Source organism: Notolepis coatsorum, assembly GCF_963971535.1.
Source record: "Notolepis coatsorum genome assembly, chromosome: 7".
Taxonomy (NCBI): domain Eukaryota; kingdom Metazoa; phylum Chordata; class Actinopteri; order Aulopiformes; family Paralepididae; genus Notolepis; species Notolepis coatsorum.
This window is the reverse complement of record NC_140171.1, coordinates 14,429,884-14,456,590: the sequence shown is the minus strand read 5'-3', so window position 1 is coordinate 14,456,590 and position 26,707 is coordinate 14,429,884. Positions and strand designations below refer to the sequence as shown.

The 26,707-nt window shown below is 43.5% G+C and overlaps 1 pseudogene across 1 annotated transcript in view; it reads right to left on the bottom strand.

Annotated features, from left to right (window-relative positions):
* The window catches only part of LOC311232635 (QRFP-like peptide receptor), a 68,741-nt pseudogene extending 53,866 nt beyond the window's left edge, over positions 1-14,875 (bottom strand). Inside the window, exons 1-2 of the transcript in view lie at positions 14,807-14,875; positions 11,990-12,066 (exon numbers count right to left, since the gene is read on the bottom strand). The product of the transcript in view is annotated as a QRFP-like peptide receptor (transcript). The remainder of the gene's footprint in view (positions 1-11,989; positions 12,067-14,806) is intronic.
* Positions 14,876-26,707: the final 11,832 nt, after the last annotated feature.

The window sequence follows — 26,707 nt, the reverse complement described above, 5'->3', positions numbered from 1 at the left end:
GAGACGTAAACAAAGCAAGTATGTCTGACTTATATCAACGGAGATCACCTGAAGGCTACATTGGCAGTACTTTTAACCCTTTCACTGCCACACGACAGAAGGTTAACCCTTTACTATCACACAACCGGCTGTCGTGTGGCAGTGAAAGGGTTAAATACACAAGAATCTGTCCCGCGGCGTGAGTGGACCCACTGTCTGTGAGTGACTCTGCTTTGGTGCAATCACATTCCCCATCCACAGTCTGCGAATCAGAGGCAGAGTAGGGCGGGTCTTCACAGCACGTCATGTGACATATGCGCCAATCGTGTGACAGTGGGGCTCCGTCGTCTCGAGTCGTTACAGCGTCGTCTGCACGCAGAATTCCATCCCAAAACGCTCGTCTAAACGTAAAATTAAAAGTGAAACCGCAAGATGACTTTTGCGGTTTCTGTTCACAAAACGCTCGTCTAAACGGGGCCTAAAAGATGATAGTCCACCGGAGTTGTGGCCTTTGTTACACAAGCAATGTGTCAATTAAGCAACATCACATTGTCTGTTGAGGTTTGTTGCTTTGGGGGAGGCGATTTGTTTTGTCTATTTAATTTTTTATACTATTTTATATTTAATTATATTTTTATTATTTCATAAATGTATGTATGTTTTGTTTAGAAATATAAAAATAATACTAATAGTGGAGTGATACATAGGCCTATAGTTAAAAGTCCCAGTGCTGTTATAGTGAATATCAGCACAGCTGTGATTCGGTCGTAGGTACACGAGGCTGCAGGCCTCAGAGTGCTGAAGAGAATCACAGCCATGCTGATATCAGTATAACAGCACAACCTCGAGTGTGTTATTGCTTTTATGAAACAGTTCTACAATCACCATTTATTAGTTAACAGTAATAATCGACAACAGATTATGATTTGTTTGTTTATTTAATCATTTATTAGTTAACAGTAATAAGTGACAACAGATTGTGATGTTAATTTAATAATTTATTTAGCTCTGCCAACAAATAGTTCCACAACTGCACTCTTGAACTTGGACCGTTGCCAGGCAACCTGAAGACAAATAATTTCCTGCACAGCTTGCTACTCAATTAGTTGTATCTTTCTTCTGCCTTTCTGTCATCTTCTGCAAGTTACCAAAGACGTTTCAAAATAACTGTAGAAACGCGGCATGGCTCCATCCTCTCAACAGGAGCTGAAACTACTGTGTGGGCTTGAGGGGGGAGGGGCGGAGCACACCGATGTCAAATGAACAGTTATTAATAATAGAACACCTGTGGGGACTTCCGGTTATGGCGGAGCACTGACAAGTCGCAGAAACTTGGCTTGCTACTAACTTTCTGAAAAATACTGAAAAAAAAACAATTACACTTCTTTAGGTTTTGAAAAGGTTTGCTCAAAAGATGCCACCAAAAGTTGAAGCCATCTAAAACAACGATGCAAGAGGAGATGGCTAACAGAGCCATGATTGGGAGATGTTAGCAAGGACACTAAAGAGGAACCGAATGCAGCTAATGCTAAAGCTAACGGACCCTCAACTAGTGACAATATGCCGACATGTTGGATGCAATAAAGGGCATCAAAGTAGAGATGGTGACACATTCAAGACCGATTGAGTAGGCGGAAGAAAAAATTGCACAGGCAGAAGAGGAACAACTTGAGGGAAAAGTGGAGAAAATTAGCCATAAACTTTTAGACCAAAAGGATAGGCGAAACAGCGCCTCTATCACCTGAGACAGTTAAGGAAGTTCAGAGTATCGGGGAAGATACTCCACTCCTTCTATTCCGGGGCTGTAGAGAGCATTCTGACTGGAAACATCACTGCCTGGTTTGGAAACAGCACGGCACAGGACAGGAAGGCACTCCAGAGAGTGGTGCGCTCAGCAGAGCGTAGTACGGGTATTGCACTACCACCCCTGCAGGACTTATACTGTATAACAGGAGGTGCAAATCCAGAGCCTGCAGAATAATGAAAGACCCCCACCACCCCAACAACAGCCTGTTCAAGCACACACGCAACAAGAACAGAGATACTATGGCTCAGCTTCTTCCCCCAGGCCATCAGAACACTGAACACTGAACTCTCCACACACAAGTACACATGTAACGGAGGTACCGCAGTATATCCACAGTCACGATGGTACAAGTAGTTCAGTGGCTGTGGATGGTAAGCGGTACTGCAAGTAAACTCACTCCCCAGAGGCATCCAGACCCGGAAGCAAGAGGTGGATTCACCTCTTGGTATAGTGGTCTGTGATGCCGCCCGCGACGCGGGAGATCGGGGTTCAACTCCCACTCAGGGCGATCCCTTAACAGGGGTTGAATCAACAAAAACACAACGCAGTTAAGATCACACCGGCTACACACATGAGCATACACATACACAGTACACACAACACACATGCTGCAATGGCTTTATACAATCGCTTTAAACAAAATGTCACTTTAAACAAAATGGAAAGGTCACTTTAAAGGAATGAGGAATATAAAAGGTCACTTTAAGGAAATAACCGATGTGGTTCTTGTATAGTATAGTTTAGAATATAGTAAGTATAGCATAATGACAGAGTTAAAACGGTATATTGTTGTGTACTGTACATAGGACCCAGTGCCTTCTCAAGAATTTAGCATGTCTATTTTTATCATGCAGATCTTATGTCTTCTTATTACCTTATTTGTCTATTTTATTATTAGTATTATTGCACAATCGATGCGGGCATGACCACCCGCATTTCAGTGTATGCCCTGGTATGTATGTGACAAATAAACCTCTTGAATCTTGAATCTTGATGGAGCAAGACGCAACACTCTGTGACGTCCGCTGTCACTCTGGACCTTTTATCCAATTTTCTTGTCTCTTTTATATTGCACGTTGCCCTTGCTTTCTTAAATGTACTGTACAATACCTTTTTCTGTAATATTTTCTTTGCATTCGATGTGTTTTTATCATGTGAAGCACTTTGGTTTGGCTTTTAGTCATTTGTAAATGTGCGATACAAATAAAACTGACTTGACTTGACTTGACTTGACAACAACTTGAGGATAATTGATCTCCTTGACATGTGCAACTTTTTGGAGAAATGGCTTCCCAGAATCCCGGGTGAAACACCTGTGTGGCGGAGTGATGCAAATAGTTAAAAGTTCCAATGCTGTTATACTGAATATCACCGTTCATGGAATGACTCTATAGTCCAGTCAAATTACTTGACGGGAACTAGCTGCTGTATACTGTTGATTTTATTCTATATCAATATTGATTTTTGTTCTGGCAAAATAGAAAAGTAAAGACTAGCTCCACCAATCGAATGACTCAGACATCTAGTCACACGGTGGTTGTCATGTTATTGTCATCTCCAAACGGGTAGTTGGTATTTTATTTTTTACATTAAGTGGTACGAAATACTTTACAAGCTTTACAATTTCAATGATGCAAAAAATAGGCAAAACATAATTCAAAATAATGTGTACACAATTGCATGATTTTGGCCATAAGGATAGGCGAAACAGAGCCTCTATCACCTGAGACAGTTAAGGAAGTTCAGAGTATCGGCATGTAAAAAAAATGTGAATCCCTACCCACATTCAAAACCGCTCTTAAAGAGCACCTACGGAAGGCTGCAATTCAAAACTGGCCACCGTAAATGTCCAACCCCCCCCCCCCTCCTAATAGACAGTCTCCTCCCCACCATATGTATATATTTTCTCCCGCCCACCCACCCCCTCCTAATGTACAGTCTCCTCCCCATCATATGTCTATATTTTCTGTTAGGATCTCTGGGTAACAGTACTGTATATTTGCATATCGTATATGTCACAAATGTAACAGTACTATATACCTGTATGTCATGTATGTCCCTATACCATAAATGTCATGATGTCATGTATGTTGTGTATGTCATAAATGTCACTATGAATTGAAAATGGGGGACCCTGATGTAAACAAGACAAACGTCTTTCTCTGGTCTGCATCCCCTTAACAATTGTGTGTATTGAGCCGTACTGTATTGTACCCATTCTGCAATCTGTTAAATAAAGTTTTAATTCATTCATTCATTCATTCATTCATTCATTCATTCATTCATTCATTCATTCATTCATTCATTCATTCATTCATTCATTCATTCATTCATTCATTCATTCATTCATTCATTCATTCATTCATGTTTTCTCACAGGTGAGACCATTGTGGATCCAATGAGCCTAATTGCATTCAGATATCTTGAGTTGAGAGGTCAAGTGACTCTGTGGTAAGATAAGATAATCCTTTATTGATCCCCTTGGGGAAATTCAGGTGTCAAAGCAGCATGGGGGGGGGGGGGGGGCGATACAGGTTGGGGGATGCATAGCTTCACAGTCCTATAATTATACACTATAGGAAAATAAATGGTAAATGACTGTACTGATTATTTTCTAATCAGTGGTTTTTAATTTGGAGCAAATGATCATTGATTTCCTGCTACAACAGTAGCATGTAAGGGTTGGTATATATGGATTCTTCAATGGCTACACTTTCAAGTGATACCTCTATCTTCACTCTTGCTTTACAATAGAACCACCCTCCGAAAGACAGTAATGTGGGTCGCATCGCCTGTGTTACAGTTACAGGTTTATAGAGTTAACATGATGTCAAATGAACAGTTATTAATAATAGAACACCTGTGGGGACTTCCGGTTATGGCGGAGCACTGACAAGTCGCAGAAACTTGGCTTGCTACTAACTTTCTGAAAAATACTGAAAAAAAAACAATTACACTTCTTTAGGTTTTGAAAAGGTTTGCTCAAAAGATGCCACCAAAAGTTGAAGCCATCTAAAACAACGATGCAAGAGGAGATGGCTAACAGAGCCATGATTGGGAGATGTTAGCAAGGACACTAAAGAGGAACCGAATGCAGCTAATGCTAAAGCTAACGGACCCTCAACTAGTGACAATATGCCGACATGTTGGATGCAATAAAGGGCATCAAAGTAGAGATGGTGACACATTCAAGACCGATTGAGTAGGCGGAAGAAAAAATTGCACAGGCAGAAGAGGAACAACTTGAGGGAAAAGTGGAGAAAATTAGCCATAAACTTTTAGACCAAAAGGATAGGCGAAACAGCGCCTCTATCACCTGAGACAGTTAAGGAAGTTCAGAGTATCGGGGAAGATACTCCACTCCTTCTATTCCGGGGCTGTAGAGAGCATTCTGACTGGAAACATCACTGCCTGGTTTGGAAACAGCACGGCACAGGACAGGAAGGCACTCCAGAGAGTGGTGCGCTCAGCAGAGCGTAGTACGGGTATTGCACTACCACCCCTGCAGGACTTATACTGTATAACAGGAGGTGCAAATCCAGAGCCTGCAGAATAATGAAAGACCCCCACCACCCCAACAACAGCCTGTTCAAGCACACACGCAACAAGAACAGAGATACTATGGCTCAGCTTCTTCCCCCAGGCCATCAGAACACTGAACACTGAACTCTCCACACACAAGTACACATGTAACGGAGGTACCGCAGTATATCCACAGTCACGATGGTACAAGTAGTTCAGTGGCTGTGGATGGTAAGCGGTACTGCAAGTAAACTCACTCCCCAGAGGCATCCAGACCCGGAAGCAAGAGGTGGATTCACCTCTTGGTATAGTGGTCTGTGATGCCGCCCGCGACGCGGGAGATCGGGGTTCAACTCCCACTCAGGGCGATCCCTTAACAGGGGTCGAATCAACAAAAACACAACGCAGTTAAGATCACACCGGCTACACACATGAGCATACACATACACAGTACACACAACACACATGCTGCAATGGCTTTATACAATCGCTTTAAACAAAATGTCACTTTAAACAAAATGGAAAGGTCACTTTAAAGGAATGAGGAATATAAAAGGTCACTTTAAGGAAATAACCGATGTGGTTCTTGTATAGTATAGTTTAGAATATAGTAAGTATAGCATAATGACAGAGTTAAAACGGTATATTGTTGTGTACTGTACATAGGACCCAGTGCCTTCTCAAGAATTTAGCATGTCTATTTTTATCATGCAGATCTTATGTCTTCTTATTACCTTATTTGTCTATTTTATTATTAGTATTATTGCACAATCGATGCGGGCATGACCACCCGCATTTCAGTGTATGCCCTGGTATGTATGTGACAAATAAACCTCTTGAATCTTGAATCTTGATGGAGCAAGACGCAACACTCTGTGACGTCCGCTGTCACTCTGGACCTTTTATCCAATTTTCTTGTCTCTTTTATATTGCACGTTGCCCTTGCTTTCTTAAATGTACTGTACAATACCTTTTTCTGTAATATTTTCTTTGCATTCGATGTGTTTTTATCATGTGAAGCACTTTGGTTTGGCTTTTAGTCATTTGTAAATGTGCGATACAAATAAAACTGACTTGACTTGACTTGACTTGACAACAACTTGAGGATAATTGATCTCCTTGACATGTGCAACTTTTTGGAGAAATGGCTTCCCAGAATCCCGGGTGAAACACCTGTGTGGCGGAGTGATGCAAATAGTTAAAAGTTCCAATGCTGTTATACTGAATATCACCGTTCATGGAATGACTCTATAGTCCAGTCAAATTACTTGACGGGAACTAGCTGCTGTATACTGTTGATTTTATTCTATATCAATATTGATTTTTGTTCTGGCAAAATAGAAAAGTAAAGACTAGCTCCACCAATCGAATGACTCAGACATCTAGTCACACGGTGGTTGTCATGTTATTGTCATCTCCAAACGGGTAGTTGGTATTTTATTTTTTACATTAAGTGGTACGAAATACTTTACAAGCTTTACAATTTCAATGATGCAAAAAATAGGCAAAACATAATTCAAAATAATGTGTACACAATTGCATGATTTTGGCCATAAGGATAGGCGAAACAGAGCCTCTATCACCTGAGACAGTTAAGGAAGTTCAGAGTATCGGCATGTAAAAAAAATGTGAATCCCTACCCACATTCAAAACCGCTCTTAAAGAGCACCTACGGAAGGCTGCAATTCAAAACTGGCCACCGTAAATGTCCAACCCCCCCCCCCCCTCCTAATAGACAGTCTCCTCCCCACCATATGTATATATTTTCTCCCGCCCACCCACCCCCTCCTAATGTACAGTCTCCTCCCCATCATATGTCTATATTTTCTGTTAGGATCTCTGGGTAACAGTACTGTATATTTGCATATCGTATATGTCACAAATGTAACAGTACTATATACCTGTATGTCATGTATGTCCCTATACCATAAATGTCATGATGTCATGTATGTTGTGTATGTCATAAATGTCACTATGAATTGAAAATGGGGGACCCTGATGTAAACAAGACAAACGTCTTTCTCTGGTCTGCATCCCCTTAACAATTGTGTGTATTGAGCCGTACTGTATTGTACCCATTCTGCAATCTGTTAAATAAAGTTTTAATTCATTCATTCATTCATTCATTCATTCATTCATTCATTCATTCATTCATTCATTCATTCATTCATTCATTCATTCATTCATTCATTCATTCATTCATTCATTCATGTTTTCTCACAGGTGAGACCATTGTGGATCCAATGAGCCTAATTGCATTCAGATATCTTGAGTTGAGAGGTCAAGTGACTCTGTGGTAAGATAAGATAATCCTTTATTGATCCCCTTGGGGAAATTCAGGTGTCAAAGCAGCATGGGGGGGGGGGGGGGCGATACAGGTTGGGGGATGCATAGCTTCACAGTCCTATAATTATACACTATAGGAAAATAAATGGTAAATGACTGTACTGATTATTTTCTAATCAGTGGTTTTTAATTTGGAGCAAATGATCATTGATTTCCTGCTACAACAGTAGCATGTAAGGGTTGGTATATATGGATTCTTCAATGGCTACACTTTCAAGTGATACCTCTATCTTCACTCTTGCTTTACAATAGAACCACCCTCCGAAAGACAGTAATGTGGGTCGCATCGCCTGTGTTACAGTTACAGGTTTATAGAGTTAACATTGGGAGCAGAATTTCTCTCCTGGTAAGTTGCCATTGACTGGCTGGCTAGATTCTTCAATAATATGTATCTGAATCTTCACTGTGGTATTACTAACTCACGAGCGAGAGAGGCTTTCGAAAGACGATGATATCAGCAGGAAATAAAATAGGCTTCTTCAGCTTTTTCCTCGAGTGTATAATTGTGGTTAAGGTGGCAATGTGTCCCAGACAACCGTCTCCCCACTCAGAGATGTGATTAAACAGCACACAACAAAAACAGCGTGTAAACACATAGCAGAGGTCAAAGTCATTCCCAGCTACTTCAAACGGATTTCTTCGTGGTGTGTGTGTCCCGGGGCTGTGATTAATCATCTCGTATTTCCACAACTCTGGGACCACACCACGGAAAAAGACAGTAATCAAAGAGCCCGTGCGGAATATTCCTCGTGTTAGCATTTTCCAGCACATCAACCGGTCCGCCGCGTCGAAAGCCATGAACTCCATGTTCCTTAGTCTTTTGTAGAACAATCACGTACTCACTAATACGATGGTTCAGGGGGGAGTCGAGGTTAGTGTTGTGCGTCGTCTCTCAAGCTCATATCTCCAGGTCACGTGTATATTTTCCCCAACGGAGTTGCACTTCCGCGTTCGGTTTGCGCGATCTGATTGGCCACTGACGTACGCTCTCTCTACGCCCAAACAGCGTGTTACGCTAGTTCTGCTAACAGCCTGCAGCCTGCTAGCATTATCCAATTCATATCAATCGAAATAACGTATTGTTTCCATCTCTCTATATTAACGTGATTCCATCAACACAAGATAAATGTTCAAAACATTATTAAGTGTAGTGAGGAAAGGGGGACACTGTTCCACTGCATATGGGAATGTGTGAAAGTGAAAACCTTCTGGCAAGATGTTATTGATCTGATCGATCAAATCTTATCAAAGAAGTTGCCATTGAATCCCAAGCTTTTTATTCTTGGTTTATATCCTACCACCCCACATCTACAACGCAAAGAGTTTAGATTTATAGATATGTGCATATTACAAGCAAAACGTGTAATAGCTCTTAATTGGAAAAATGTTGATGGACCAAGAATTGGTATGTGGATTAAAGAAATGGCTTCAAATATGTCAATGGAAAAGATGGTGTATATTGTTAGACGTAAACAAAACATTTTTGATAATGCCTGGGGACCATTTGTGTACTTCTTAAAGCATAATACGAATGTTGGGAACTTGCTTCAACAAGAACGGGATTAGGGGGAGTACTGTGGGACAACTCTTATCATTGTGTAAAAACGACAAGAAACACCCTTTACTTAATGTGTAAAACATTTTGGTTGTATTATTATTTATTTATGTTTATTTTTTATTTAAATCTGTATCCTTCCTATGTGAACCTGTTTTTGAAGTTAATTATTATTTTGTGGGGTGGGGTTAGGGGAGGGAGAACGGGGTGAAAATGTTTGCTGAATACTGCTCTGCTGATATACATGTTGTAATTTGCAAACTAAAACCCAATAAATATATTGTTAAAAAAAAATGTTCAAAACACGACAAGACAGTTTGCATCACTTCCCACGGTTCTCTGCACTTATTCTACCTGATAGCGGTGTGTGGACCGTCCCGCGAGCCCCAGGCCACCGTCCCGCGAGCCCCAGGCCACCGTCCCGCGAGCCCCAGACCACCGTCCCGCGAGCCCCAGACCACCGTCCCGCGAGCCCCAGACCACCGTCCCGCGAGCCCCAGGCCACCGTCCCGCGAGCCCCAGACCACCGCCCCGCGAGACTTGTTTCCCTTGCGCCTAAAATTCTACCTGGTCTCGTCCCGTGGTCTCGCGGGACGGTGGCCTGGGGCTCACGGGGTGGTGGTCTGGGGCTTGCGGGACGGTGGCCTGGGGCTCGCGGGGCGGTGGTCTGGGGCTCGCGGGGCGGTGGTCTGGGGCTATCAGTGTTCTTCTTCCCCTCCAATGAAGTATTCACCCAAAGACCCAATACCGTGGCAACAACTACCGCACTACCGGTAGAATAAGTGCCGAGAACCGTGGGAAGTGATGCAAACTGTCTTGTCGTGTTTTGAACAGTTAGGTTGTGTTGATGGAATCACGTTAATATAGAGAGATGAAAACTTAGCAGGCTGCAGGCTGTTAGCAGAACTAGCGTAACGCGCTGTTTGGGCATAGAGAGAGCGTACGTCAGTGGCCAATCAGATCGCGCAAACCGAACGCGGAAGTGCAACTCCGTTAGGGAAAATATACACGCCTCCAGGTCTCTAGGACAGTGTGTGTGTCTGTCTGGGGTGACCCGCTTTTATCCAAAGCTACTTATAAGTTCTGTACAACAGGTCAGCAGGAAGGGTACAACTCTTCAAACAGTGTTGAGACTTGGGTGCTACAGTGTTGAGTGCACAGTAGTAGAGACATAATAATGACTATTATGAGTTCCGCCAAACCCACAGAAACAATATTTCCTGGCCATATGCAAATATGGGGTGAGTCAAACTATCTCTTCACATCTCTTTGCAAGCTTTGCAATACGACTTACTTAAGGTATGTGTGTTTTTGGGGGGCAAGCATGCTATTGATTACGTTTTAAGTTTATTTAAAAATAAATATATTACCCAGGGACAGTGCACATTAATTAACATCTTCAGTTTCCACATCAATGTAAATCCCTGCCTGTGTGTGTGTGTGTGTGTGTGTGTGTGTGTGTGTGTGTGTGTGTGTGTGTGTGTGTGTGTGTGTGTGTGTGTGTGTGTGTGTGTGTGTGTGCGTGCGTGCGTGCGTGCGTGCGAGCAATGGGCTGTTCCCACCCGAAGCAGCCAAGTTTATCAGTGCGGCTGCATTCAATGCATTTCCTATGTAGAGGAGCGTATGCAGCCGCAGGGCACGCATCAGGTACCGCACCAGGTACCGCACATCGGAAAGTAAAGGCTGGTTCCGACGACCCTCCAAAAAAGTCCTCCACTTCGGACCTGCACTGGCTCCCCATTGCCGCACGAATCCGCTTCAAGGCCCTCGACCTAGCATACCGTGCGGCAAAGGGAACCGCTCCCGCCTACCTCCGGTCAATGGTCTCTAAATACACTCCCTCAAGACCCCTACGCTCTGCATCTTCTGTCCGTCTCAGAGCCACTCCTATCCGAGCTCCGGGAGGGTCATCAAGGAGAAGCCGCATACACTCAGTCCTTGCCCCACAATGTTGGAACGAACTGCCCACCACAGGTAGGACAGCCAAAACCTGTCCAATCTTTCGCCGTCGACTAAAGACGCACTTCTTCAAACATTATCTAAAATCTAACATTGTTACTCAGCTGATAGAGAGTTGTGCCCTTCCTGATGACTCGTCGTACAGAACTTGTAAGTCGCTTTAGATAAAAGCGTCAGCTAAATGACTAAATGACAAAATGTAAATGTAGCAACGTGGCTGCTTTCAATTAATCTCTGATGTAGAGGAGCGAAGGTGGCCACGGGGTACATGCGAGGTATACGCTCCTCTACATTGGAAATTAATTGAATGCAGCCACGCCGCTAGACTAGGCTGGAGGCGGTCAGAGTGGCCCTTAACCCGGTTAAAGGGTTAACCTTCTGTTGTGTGGCAGTGAAAGGGTTAACCTTCTGTGTATCGTCGCAGTGAAATGGTTAACCGTTTGGTAGTGCGGCAGTGAAAGGGTTAATTGAATGCCGCTGTGCCGCTAGACTTTGCTGCTTTGGGTGAGAACGGCCCATAGGAGAGAGAGAGAGAGAGAGAGAGAGAGAGAGAGAGAGAGATAGAGAGAGAGAGAGAGAGAGAGAGAGAGAGAGAGAGAGAGAGAGAGAGAGAGAGAGAGAGAGAGAGAGAGAGAGAGTGAGAGAGAGAGAGAGAGAGAGAGAGGTTGGTTATGAGGTAAGAAGCCCGGACGGCACAGTACGAACATGCTGCACATGCATGTGTCTTTGATGCCCTTTCCTCTTGGCTGACTGTTCTTTGATGTGCCCTTTCCTCTTGGCTGGCTGTTCCACAGGGAGAGAGGCCTGTTTCATCGGCCCACCAGGCTTCCTCCTCCTCCTTCTCGTTAGAGCGGGCCGGGTCGAACCGCGTCTGTGGGGGGGATCTGTTCTCACATCTCTATGATGTCACACGACTGCGTAAAGAGTCCACAGTGAGCCGGTATAGGCCACACAGTCCCTCAGCGCTGCTCGACATTCAACAGGAAGTCATCAGGGACGCTGGTCGGATGGATCTTCCCCGTTCCTCTGGTTGGTAGGGTGTGTGCAGGGACGTGCACAGGGACGTGCACAGCACTGCTCAAAGGCTGACAAGGACACTGTACATGTACATGTACATGTGTGTGGTGTGTTAGTACCGAGCGTGCAGCGCGCGTGAATACGCAATGCAATACGGGGCATCTCTCTCTCTTTACCTAATATTTTTTATTCTATCCTGAAAATGTTCAGTTGGAAGGGCCGTCTATGCGCAACGGTAAAAAAAGAAAAATATAATAAAATAAAAATAAAAACTTTAAAGGGCACTTTTTTATGAGGCTCAAAAGGGCAGGTGGCCAGGTGCACACATAGAACCCCTTGGGCTCTATGTGTGCACGTGCCTGTGTGTGTGTGTGTGTATTCAGGAGGTGTCCACCCTGCCTGTGTGAAGAGCTCCAGGTTACATTAAAGTCACCAAACCTGGGCAGATTTTCACAAGGAACTAGTACCGTGTGTAGTCAACAACTGCCTTGGTCGCCACACGTGTAAACTCCTTATTCAGATTCAGATTCCTTTATTAAGCCATTTGTGTAAAAACACATACAGTAATTGTTGCCGCATTACAGTGTATGCATTTTTTCATAATTCTTTTCACAGTAACAGCAACACAGACACAGGACAAAAACAGTGCAGTGGAGGATTAATAATTGAAATACATATATATATAAAGTGTAAAGTGCAGAGTTCCAGTAAAGACCAATGCAGTGCAGTGTCATTGTGCCAGTGTCACTTGGGAGCGGAGGGGGGGGGGGGGGGTCCTGAGGCATTGATCAGCCCGGCAGCTGAGGGGAAGAAACTCAGTCTGTGACGAGCTTTCACAGCCTTTGGGATCCTCAGCCTTCTCCCAGAGGGGAGCAGGGTGAAGAGGCTGCGTCCGGGGTGGGAGGGGTCGGCCATGATCTTTCTTTATTATTACAGTAGTTTCTCCCATTCAGAACGCAGCAGTTTGCACTGATGAGAAACTGAATGAGATCGATTGGTTTACTTGTCGTCCGAAGGAAATAATTGTCCACAGTAGGTGCCATAGATAGATAGATAGGTTGAAAAAACCCTCACCCCGGAACTAGGCAAAATCTGCATATGGCTCGCTGATAACAAACTATCATTACACATGGGCAAAACAGAGTCCATTCTCTTCGGTTCAAATAACAAACTCAGCAAGACCGACGGTTTCTCAGTTACAGTGGGTGACAATATTGTCACAAGGAAAGACGAAATTACCTACCTGGGTTCCATCCTAGAGGCAAATCTTTCCTGTGACAAAATGGCATCCAATGTAATAAAAAAAGTCAACCAACGAACTAGATTCTTGTACCGGATCTCCTCTCTAGTAAACAAGAATACCCTGAAGACTCTGGCAGGAGCACTCATTCAAGGGTACTATGACTATGCGTGCACCTCATGGTACCAAAGCACCTCAAAGGCGCTTAAAACAAAATTACAAACATCACAAAACAAACTGGTCAGACTACTACTTGACCTGAACCCCAGAACCCACCTCACCCCTGCCCACTTTGCCAACCTAGGATGGCTTAGAGTAGACGACAGAGTACAGCAACTTGCAATGGGCCTGGTCTACAAGATACACTATACGACCGGGGTGCCCATGTACATGTCAAAATACTTCCCAAAGGTCAGTGAATACCACAACCACTACACCAGAGGAAGCTCAACAAATCATGTTAAACCCAGATTCGGCTCAAACAAGGGACTAAACACGTTCCGCAATTATGCCACAACAATGTGGAACGCCCTACCCAAAGCTGTAAAGGAATGTGAATCCCTGCCCACATTCAAAACCGCCCTTAAAGAGCACCTACGGGAGGCTGCAATTCGAAACTGGCCACCGTAAATGCCCAAAACCCCCACCACCTCCTAATAGACAGTCTCCTCCCCGCCGTATGTATATTTCCCTCCCACCCACCCACCCCCTCCTAATGTACAGTCCCCTCCCCATCATATGTATATACTCTGTCAGGATCTAGGGGTAACAGTACTGTATATTTGAATACCGCCTATGTCACAAATGTATCAGTACTAAATACCTATATGTCCCTATGCCATAAATGTCATGTATGTTGTGTATGTCATAAATGTCTATATGAATTGAAAATGGGGGACCCTGATGGAAACAAGACAAACGTCTTTCTCAGGTCTGCATCCCCTTAACAATTGTATGTATTGAGCCGTACTGTATTGTACCCATTCTGCAATCTGTTAAATAAAGTTTTCATTCATTCATTCATTCATTCATTCATTCATTCATTCATAGATAGATAGATAGATAGATAGATAGATAGATAGATAGATAGATAGATAGATAGATAGATAGACAGATAGACAGATAGACAGATAGACAGATAGTAGATAGATAGATAGATAGATAGATAGATAGATAGATAGATAGATAGATAGATAGATAGATAGATAGATAGATAGATAGATAGATAGATAGATAGATAGATAGATAGATAGATAGATAGATAGATAGATAGATAGATAGATAGATAGATAGATAGATAGATAGATAGATAGATAGATAGATAGATAGATAGATGGTGTTGAACCGTCTGATGGCTGTGGAGACAAAGGACCCCCTATACGAGCCGTCCACTGCGACTGCTCCTCTGTCCTGCCAGGGTGTGGTGGAGAGGGTGGATGTCATCGTTCATGATGACCTGCAGCTTACTCCGTGTGTGCTCCTAACCCTATCAAAACAGCAGTCGGAAGTGTATATTTTCAGCACTACGCTTGTTTAGCAATGATTTTAATAGAGACCTATATTTACATTCAAACTTGGTGGACGCTTAATATCACACTCATGTTGGATATCATACATACATTATTATTTTTTTTTTTTTTTTATTGATCTTTTTCCCCCTCCATTTTTTCCTCCGATTTTCTCCCATCCCAATGTTAGTCGTATGCCAATTCCCAGTCCCTTCCTGGTCGCTGCGCACTTACCCCCCACAGTCAGATCATCTGGGAGAGTGGAGGCTACCACGTGCTTCCTCCGACACACGTCCAGCCAATCACCGCTTCTTTTCACCTGGCAGCGCGGATTCTCATCGAGAGGGCGTAGCGTGTGGGAGGATCACACTATCCCCCTCAAGTCCTATCCGCGCTTAGCAGGCGCCCCGACCGAACTGTAGGAGTCGCTGTTTACAACGACCCGGACCCACCCCGCCAGCTTCTCCCACCCTCTAATACAGCCAATTGTATTAGTGCAGACGGCCAGCCAAGCTGGTGACAACCCCGGAGCTGTGAGCTGGATTCGCCTGTGAATCCAGCTCACAGCTCCGGGGTTGGTGACGAACGCAATCTCCGCTCGGCCACCTAACCGCCCCATCATACATACATTCTAACGATTTGAGGCTTTGTTTCCTGGGGCTTTAAGTATCTAAATCGTATCCAAAAATCATATACTATCATTATCCTAGTGATTATTCCGTGGATAAACCAAAGATTCAGATTTAAGACTGATAAACCAAGTAACCACCCGCCTCCTGAAAGAAAAGAACGACAAGCTGCTCTTGGAAAGGACCGGAACCAAAAGAGCCGTAATTGGCATCACTATAGTGTTTAGAATAATAGTGGGTGACAGTGGACGGTCGAGCCTAACCGCCTGTGGTCCGTTGGAGAGAGGAGGTTATGGATCCAGTGGATTAGTGACTCGAAGGTGATGTCGCTTCCTGATTGTCTGGTGGCACTGGACTGTGTTAAAGCCGGAGCTGAAATCAATGAAAATAAGTCTGGCATCGAGTCTCCGGGCCGGGAGGGTCCAGGTGTTGCAAGACGGTGCAGGAGAGAGGCCACTCCATCATCTGAGGGTCCAGGTGTTGCAAGACGGTGCAGGAGAGAGGCCACTCCATCATCTGAGGGTCCAGGTGTTGCAAGACGGTGCAGGAGAGAGGCCACTCCATCATCTGAGGGTCCAGGTGTTGCAAGACGGTGCAGGAGAGAGGCCACTCCATCATCTGTAGCCTACCTCTGCTTTGCTTATATGTAGGGCTGTCAGTTTATTTGCATTTGCATGTTCTTGGTATCTGATTCTAGGGACATCTATGGATCTCAGGGAATGTATTCCCAGTGTCAGAAATACTGTGTCTGTTACTAGGCTTGAGTCAATTGTAATGAACCAAATGAGAATAACAATTCAATTTTTTTTTTTTTTTTTTTTTTTTTATCTTTGACTGTGAATAACACCATGCTAAAATTGACTAGACCTGAGCAATCTAAGCAAATGAATAAATGGAAGATGTTTAAAGTTTTTAAACAGAAGCTTTTGTAGATACAGTACTGAATTCTGCCATCCGGACACATGCAATTTGAAATATGATTATAGAATATAGAATATCAGGCCTAAAATGGTTATGCGATTAAAATGCGATTAATTTGATTAATTAATTACAAATCCTGTAATTAATTAGATACTTTTTTTGAATCGCCTGACAGCACTAATATGCAAATCGTTGGGGATCCAAGAAGGGCGATACGGCATGTGGGAGGATGATGTTTTGGACTAGTCTCTCGAAGCATTCCATAGGAACAGATGTTAGACCTACAGGCCTGTGTTAGTTTAGCTCTGCTGTTTTCTTTTTCAGGGATTATTGAGGTACAGAGGGCCCTGAGGGTGAGATAGAGAAGGATCGGTGTTCTTCAGGGCCCAACCTGCATGGGACACCATCTGGCCCCTGGGGGCCTCACAGGCGGGGGATCTTGGTGATTAAAAAGACATGTAAATTCAAAAGTTAACTTGCAGATGATGGAAGATTTATTGCGAAGAGACAAGTGGGAGTTACTGGTGATTAAAACGCACGTGAATTCATACGTTAACTTGTGGTGCGTGAGAGCGATTTAAAAGCAGCTCAATAGAAAGCTAACGGCTTGTGACAAATTATGATCTATGTCTGAACTTTTCTCTCCAACTTGATGCATTTTCATCCATGCAAAAAGTTAAGTCAAATATTAAACCTAATTTAAATGTTTGAAACTTCTGGCAACTCATTAGGCATATAAAACGCTAACTGAAGTATGATTCATAATATGAATTGCTCCAACCAATGCCATTTTATATCACTATCACTGTTATTATGTCCTATTTGATCATATGTGTTACATGTCTGCATGCGTGATCTAGATAGCAATTAAAATCTCAACCTAAAATCAAGTTGGTGGCATTCACATCAGGGATTATGTCAAATATTTAATGAAAAAAGCTTGGGTCGTCAATGTTAGGACCATAAATATTCAGGCATGTTATTGGGAGTGAATTAATGCTACCAGACACCATGACATATCTGCCTCCGGGGTCGGAGACTACCGTGGACATTTGAAATGGGACATATTTACTAAATAAAATAGCAACCCCTCTTGCTTTCGAAGAAAAAGCAGATTGGTACACTTGTGACACCCAGTGCTTCCTCAGGCGCCTCTGCTCCGTTGGAGCTATATGGGTCTCTTAAAAAAATATAATATCTGCAGACAATGTTTTCAAATGAGCAAATACTTTTCCCCTTTTAACTGCACTACCCAATCCTTTAGTGTTCCATGACACCATCGTAATAGGCTTCTCACCCCCCCATTATATTAACCCCTTGCGTCATCACGACCAAGTGATAACAATCTTAATACAAACAGCATGGTATATGAAGTAGATTTTAATCCATTGATCATCCACCTTCTTGAAAGAGACTTCAGATACAAAAATATAACAATAAGGACTGGCAACACAATAAACCCTCCCACCGCCGCTTACCAAAACTGAACGGCAAAACCCATACTCACGAAGACAGCTGGGCAAAAGAATAGGCATCGCATTGCACCGGTTAACGTTATAGTTACCAATACCTAGACAGCTGTCCCTCCACAACTCAGGGGATGAAAATAATAAAGTGTTCACACGTGTCTTATGTTGAATAGTCAACAAATCAGCTTATACAGTCAGCTTGAGACCGCCAGCTTGGGACCAGGTCCATCAGTCGAGAGTCTCGGAAAAGCGCACAGCGTCCTCCGGCGTGACAAACATCTTGACAGTAGAGTTGCGCTCGACGCGCAACTTGGCTGGGAAGCGTAGGCTGTATTTCACATTTGCCTCTCGGAGGGTCTTCATCACATCACTGAAGGCTCTGCGCTGGGTCATCACCTCCGCTGTATAATCAGGAAAAATATACACATCTGGATCCTTTGTCTCGCTGGAGACATTTAAGGCCCATCTAAAAACCCACTTCTATTCCCTGGCCTTCAATAAACCCTGATTCTCCCACACCCTAACTCACACACTCCCATGTAATTTTATCCTGCCCCCTCCCTCTTGTATCTCTTCTTATGCTCCTCTGTCCCCTGTGTGCTACTGTACTTTGTGTTCCCCTATCCGTGTGTTGTCCTACTGTCCTATTCTCTGAATGTACTGTCTTGTCCTGCTGTGCCTTTTTGTATTTTTGTATTTGTGTATTTTATATTAGGACATTGATTTTAAGCTTTGATTGTACAGCACTTTGGTTGGCTCTTGTGCTTTTAAATGTGCTATATAAATAAATTACTTGACTTTACTTGACTTGACTTTGTAATAAAGAGGGCCGTGCTCGCGGCTGAGACGCAGGATCCTTACGATTACACTCTACCTCCTCAGCCACTGTCGCCACTAACATCGAGATTGCATGCATTTCTTTTTTTTCAGCTTCTTCCAGCAGCCACCACAAACAAAACTGTGGGACAATCTTTGCATCCTGGCTGTTGACCAACTCTGCAAAGCCAGTGTCTATTGCTGTCAGGATGGCGCTAATAACGTCAGAGACTAAGTGCGTCGCATCCTCTCTTCTCGCATGGCTTCTTCTTCAGTATGGGCATCAGCGTTCCAAAGAAGCGTTTCTCTTCTCCTTGCAGAAGGTCAAGGACGATCGATGGTGAAGACCTTATAGCATATTCCTTCAAGGAGGCAATCTCATGGGAAAGCATCAGTCACACAAACTTGCCTCCAGTTGTGTGCATCACTTAAATGGAACAATGAATCATTTTCCCCTACGTTTCAACATCTTCAGCAGCCAATGGTTATTATCGGTGGGCCTTAGTCCATAAGAAATGGGCCCCTATGTCAAAGCTTTCACAAGATTAGATTCATTGTGTGATTCGATTCATTGTCTCTGGTGGTGGCGGGGTAGATGGAGATCCCTCTCTCTCTCTCTTCAGAATCACACCCATCCTGGGATTCACCTCGGTCATCTGCCTCGTCGTCAAGGTCGCAGGTTCGTTCCCCGGCCTCGACAGGAGCGTGTGTTCCAGCTGTGAGCTGGTGACTGATGGGTGGCTGCAGGTCATCTACAGTGCCCATCATCTCTGCCTAAGTGCCCTTGAGCAAGGCACTGAACCCCATTCAAACTGCCACAGGGGCACAGAGTGACAGTTACCATCTTCCTGGACTCTTACTTTTGAAACAGCACTGTGCAATATTACACCCACTGTAGACTTCAGTATATTTTTACTGTATTTATTTACTGTATATTTTATTCCATTTTTATTCTATATTATTCTATTCTTATCTTAGGCAATTTGATTTGTTTTGTTATTCTTATTTCGTGACCTGTTCTGTCTAAATGTTTAATGTTGAGCGATTTGCAGTGTCAAATCTCCCTCAGGATAATAAAAGTATTTCTATTCTATTCTATTCTATTCTATTCTATACTGCACTCTGACCTCTCTGATGATATGCATATGTGTGGGGGACTGTGTGTATGTGTTACTATGAGGGATATGAGGACTGTGTGTATGTGTTACTATGAGGGATATGAGGACTGTGTGTATGTGTTACTATGAGGGATATGAGGACTGTGTGTATGTGTTACTATGAGGGATATGAGGACTGTGTGTATGTGTTACTATGAGGGATATGAGGACTGTGTGTATGTGTTACTATGAGGGATATGAGGACTGTGTGTATGTGTAACTAGGAGGGATATGAGGACTGTGTGTATGTGTAACTATGAGGGATATGAGGAATGTGTGTATGTGTTACTATGAGGGATATGAGGACTGTGTGTATGTGTTACTATGAGGGATATGAGAACTGTGTGTATGTGTAACTAGGAGGGATATGAGGACTGTGTGTGTATGTGTTACTATGAGGGATATGAGGACTGTGTGTATGTGTAACTAGGAGGGATATGAGGACTGTGTGTGTGTGTAACTAGGAGGGATATGAGGACTGTGTGTGTATGTGTAACTATAGGGATATGCGAAAAGACAAATTTCAAGTGCCTTGTGTACATTGACAAGAAAATAATCGTCTTCATCGCTTTCAGTTGAGAAGTCTTTGAAGTCTTTTACTAAATTGCTACCATTATCTGTGACAGTAGCTTGGACTTTATTTGCAATGCTGTGAGCCATGTGAATCTTGCGTATCTTAGTGGTTGCCTCTACTATACAATGTCTTCCTGTCTGTGAATTATCTTCACATTAAAAGGTGGTGAGAGAGTCGTCTGATTTACATCACTTACACCAAGCCTCCTGACAGGCCGTTTGTCCGACAGTGGAAGGCAGGTTGGGGTGTTTAAGTACCTGTTTTCTGTGCTAGTATAGGCTTTAGAGATGTGCAGGCTGAGATCCCTACAGGCTGAGATCCCCACAGGCTGAGATCCCCACAGGCTGAGATCCCCACAGGCTGAGGCCACTGCTCAGACTAGCTGGAGTGGAAAGGGGGGGGGGGGGGGGGGGGTCGGAAGATGAGGTGTGGATTGGAACCACGGGGGTCTATGTCGAGGAAGTGGAACCAGACCATCCTGTAGCACTGTCGAGGGTGGTGGGGGTTCAACATTTTTCACGGAGCATTCCATGAACAATCATTGATTTTTTTGTTTGTTTTATTGCAACACCATCATCTTACAAATCAAAACGGAATACAATACAGGTTACACTTTGATTTATCCTGTCCCTCCACCCTGCTCCCTCCCTCTACTCCCAGACCCTCCATTCCTCCATCCACCTTCTTAACCAACCTATAATATACAATGAGTTCCACAATAACTCACAATACTAAACAGAACAAACTAAAACACTTACGGAGCTTCACTATGTTACCTACTTTGTAACTGCGCAGGTGAAGACTCCTCTGCTCGGCCAAAACAGCCCTCATGTACACCCGGTATAGCCTCACATCAGGCTTCACACAGGTGCCACACATAATTAATTTACTTCCTACACAGGTGCTACACATCAATTCATTAACAATTTCCTACACACTATATACAAATGTTCTCATTAACCTAAACCAAGCAAATAGCAACACTAATAAAACCCACAACCACGATATAATAAATATATGTATGATAATATGAATGAATGTATGTATGATAATATGAATGAATGTAACACTCCCAGGTGTGCACCCTTGGTTGTGCTACTGACGGTAAAGGAAATTAATGATGGGGGGGGGTTGACGGTCTCTGTACAATAACAGAAGGGAATGGTGAACGTTTGTGTGTGTGTGTGTGTGTGTGTGCGTGTGTGTGCGTGTGTGTATGCGCGCTGCTCGCAGTCAGTGACCCCGCTTTATGGTAACTGGACTGCATTTATATACAACATTGCACTTTTATGCAAAGCACTTTACAATTTATGCCCCACATTCACCCATTCACCCACACATTCACACACCGACGGCCGAGGCGACCGTGCTCATTGGCAGCAGTTAGGGGTGTGTAAGTGTCTTGCTCAAGGACACTTTGACACGCTGCCTGGGAGGAGCTGTAATTGGATTTGGGGGGGGGGGGGGGCTACGAGGTGTACACGAAGTGTACCATATGTTCTAGGCACTTGAGCTGCAATATGGTCTGTAAATGTGTAGCCTATAGGCTAATTGATTGACCTGGCTCAACCTTGACCTTTAATTTGTATAGGTATATATACCCCACCCCTTTTCACATGTCGTTGACACTTGAAAAAGGCCACAGGCCGAAACGTTGTGTTCAAGTACATTAAAACTTGGGAACACTAGACGGTGTGCAGACTTTTCTTCCACAAACATTACAGATCTAATTCGAGTCTAGCACCCGTGACTACATTTGGGATGTGCGTGAGTCTTTTCTACTACATACACGAAGTGTGCACATAATATTTTGGGTGTGTTTTGCTGTGCTGTCTGGCACTTTACCTCTTAATCAGCCTCTCTCTCTCCCTTACAGACATTAATTTGCATAAATGCACATAAAAAGACTATCCTCAATGAAAATGCATTTTGAGAACATAGATAATAAAGCCACAGGCGAAAGGAACCTGCCAACATGGTAATAGCTGTATTCTCAAACACAATGCATATAGGAACCAGCATTCACACACCTACAGCTCCTGCTGTGTTTTGTATTTTTTTTTGTGTGCCTTGTTTTGCCTGTATCCTGTTGTATTTGTAAAGCTGAATAATATTGATATATTCCACGACAACTCCCCCCTTTGATAATAATCACAAATCATTATCACCGCCTCGACTACTGTAACGGAATCCTTCTTGGGGCCTCCAAGAAGGTTCTGGATCGCTTACAGTACGTCCAAAACTCTGCTGCGAGGGTCCTCACGCGCACCAAACCCTGGCAGCACATCACCCCCACCCTGCAAAAACTCCACTGGCTCCCCATCAACTACCGAATCCCCTACAAGATCCTCCTCCTCACCTACAAATCCCTGCACGGGTTGGCCCCTTCCTACCTGACCAACCTACTCCACCCCTACACTCCAGCATGAGGCCTCCGATCCTCCAACTCCGACCTCCTCACCATCCCCCGCACCAGGCGTTCCACACTGGGAGACCGAGCTTTCGCTGCAGCTGCCCCCAGACTGTGGAACTCCCTCTCCCCCCTCATCCGAGGCTCTGACACCATCAACCTCTTCAAAACCAAGCTAAAAACCCACCTGTTCACACTTGCCTTCACGCAACACGGCCCCGCTCCCAAGTAGCCCACCCCTGACTTTTTTTAAGCCACAGATTCCGTTGTTTTGTTTTGTTGTTTGTTTGTTTGTTAATTTCAACCACTTCATCCAATTGGACAGAACTTGCCTCCTTTTAAATTTTTTTTTATCTCTTTTATCTTATTTGTTTTTTCTTGTTGTTACTATACACAGATCTTTTATGTATTTTATTATATTTTTTCAATTTTATTTCTTATTTTTTCCATCCTTTCCTTGTACAGTGTCCTTGAGTCTGAGAAAGGCGCTTCTCTCTTAAAATCCAATCTATTATTATTATTATTATTATTATTATTATTATTATTATTATTATTATTATTATTATTATTATTATTATTATTATTATTATTATTATTATTATTATTATTATTATTATTATAATGACAACTAAAAATATTATCATTCCATACCATCAATCAACGCCATTAACCCTAAAAAAAAGGCCAAAAACAAGACTTTAACCTATAATACGGGTAGATTACTGTCTCCAACATCAAACGGCAAAAAACACAACTTCACTGAATAACTTTATTACATCAACCAACCCCTAGAGGGAGACATTAGTCCACATATCAATGAATGATGACGGATGACCGGTAAACAGGTGGTCTCTGGCAAAACCCCCTGTCTCTGGTCAGTCGGGATTCAGAATACAGTGTCCAGGTCTGGGTGGTCATAATACAGTGTCCAGGCGGAAAACATATTACTCCAATCACCAGGCTGAAAAATAGAATCACAAAAAAAAACATGAGAGTATCTCGCAAAAAGAGCATTTCCCATACAAACTTATTCAAAACAAACATTCTCACAAAACTCTTTCAGTAGAGCGAAAAGAGATTAACAGCAGAAAACACGTGACTGCAAACGGCTCATCGTTTTGTCCGCTCCCCTGGAATCCCAGGATTCAACCTCTCTGCAGAGTCCGTTTGGCGGCCAACCTCGATACCCATCGGTTTAAAAATAAAATAAAACTAGTTTAAAAAATCCCATAAACATCTCTCGTCGCCATCTGTAATGGGAAATATTAAAGGACAAAACGATGAGCCGTTTACATTAATCATTCTGAGTCATTATTAATAATAGAAAGGTTTATTTCACCGTGGCCACAATGAAAGTTCAGTTTACAGTCAGAGACAACATGTTCACACAGTAGCATCTGGCCATAAAATGACCAAGAGCTCTAGTCACACGTATATTAAATACACAATTGAAATGACGTCCACTAGACACCCAGACAGGTAAACAAAGTCTGCCCAAAGGAGAACCAGCCTTGGCTAGGAGGTGTTGTTTGTTATGTTCTTAACTGGAATGCTAAACAATCCTTGCTAGGAGAGAAAAAGATTAGGTCAAAAGTCATCCTCTCCCCACATTAAAGGGACAGTAGTGTCTGACAGTATCTGAGCACATTACATAGCTGGTCATATTGAACCAGTCAAGCTGTTTATAATGACATGATAATATATTCCACGACATTGTATAATTCCCCCAGCAAAAATAATGAAGTGCAAGAATGGGGCATTCCAATAGGTAATAAAAGTGTGTATTCTAGTGTCTTTGTATGATGTAGGGTTTGATTGATTGATTGATTGAAAAGTTTATTAACAGATTGCAGAATGGGTACAGTACAGTACAGTACAGTACAGCTCAATACATACAATTGTTAAGGGGATGCAGACCAGAGAAAGACTTTCGTCTTGTTTACATCAGGGTCCCCCATTTTCAATTCATCATAACATATATGACATACATGACATACAGATAGACATCTGCTACATCTATAGATTTATGACATATCAGATTTGCAAATACAGTACTGTTTGTGATACAAAAGTGTCCAGAAAAAGAGTGTATACATTGACGTAGGAACTGTACATTGTAGGAGGTTGGGTGGGTGGGGTGGTGTTGGGTGGGTGGGTGGGTAAGGGCTGTACATTGGAGGTGGGGGGGGGGGGGTTGGGTAGGGGACACACACACATTTTACACTGTACATTGGAATACTGACAAAGCCTTACTTGGTCATTTACTGTACAACTAGGTTAGGACATTTGTAGGGGCCAGTTTCGAATTGCAGTCTCACGTAGGTGTTTTTTGAGAGTGTGTTTGAAAGTGGGTAGTGATTCACATTCCTTTACAGCTTTGGGTAGGGCGTTCCACATTGATGTGGCATAATTGCGAAACGTGTTTAGTCCCTTGTTTCAGCCGAATCTGGGTTTTACATGATTTGTGGAGCTCCCTCTGGTGTTGTGATCGTGGTATTCACTGACCTTTGGGAAGTATTTTGACATGTACATGGGTACCTTGGTCGCGTAGTGTATCTTGTAGACCAGGCCCATTGCAAGTTGCTGTACTCTGTCGTCTACTCTAAGCCATCCTAGGTTGTCAAAGTGGGCAGGGGTGAGGTGGGTTCTAGGAGTCAGGTCAAGCAGTAGTCTGACTAGCTTGTTTTGAGATGTTTGTAATTTGTTTTTTAGTGCCTTTGAGGTGCTTTGGTACCATGAGGTGCAAGCATAGTCGTAGTACCCTTGAATGAGTGCTCCTGCTAGAGTCTTCAGGGTATTCTTGTTTACCAGAGAGGAGATCCGGTACAAGAATCGTGTTCGTTGGTTGACTTTTTTTATTACATTGGATGCCATTTTGTCACAGGAAAGATTAGCCTCTAGGATGGAACCCAGGTAGGTAATTTCATCTTTCCTTGTGACAATATTGTCACCCACTGTAACCGAGAAGCCGTCGGTCTTGCTGAGTTTGTTATTTGAACCGAAGAGAATGGACTCTGTTTTGCCCATGTGTAATGATAGTTTGTTGTCGGCGAGCCATATGCAGATTTTGCCTAGTTCCGAGCTGAGGGCTTTTTCAACCTGTAACTTGTTCTTGTCAGAGACCAGCGGGGCTGAGTCGTCCGCAAACAGGAACAAGTTGCAGTCACAAGCTGACGACATGTCATTTGCATAAATTAGGTAATTTAGGGTCCTGGAGGGTTTGATAGAAGACGAAGCTTAAACATGCTTGAAGTTGATTGAAGTGTTTGGCATAAATTATACTAGATCCTGAAGTGCAAGAATGGCTTTCAAAACACAAAACACATCAGCTTCCAGAGCTCTCTCTCACAGTCTCCAGGGACCAGACACACCAGCTTCCAGAGCTCTCTCTCCAGGGACCAGACACACCAGCTTCCAGAGCTCTCTCTCCAAGGACCAGACACACCAGCTTCCAGAGCTCTCTCTCTCCAAGGACCAAACACAGCAGCTTCCAGAGCTCTCTCTCCAGGGACTAAACACACCAGCTTCTAGAGCTCTCTCTCCAGGGACTAAACACACCACCTTCCAGAGCTCTCTCTCCAGGGACTAAACACACCAGCTTCTAGAGCTCTCTCTCCAGGGACTAAACACACCACCTTCCAGAGCTCTCTCTCCAGGGACCAGACACACCAGCTTCCAGAGCTCTCTCTCCAAGGACCAGACACACCAGCTTCCAGAGCTCTCTCTCTCCAGGGACCAGACACACCAGCTTCCGGAGCTCTCTCTCCAAGGACCAAACACACCAGCTTCCAGAGCTCT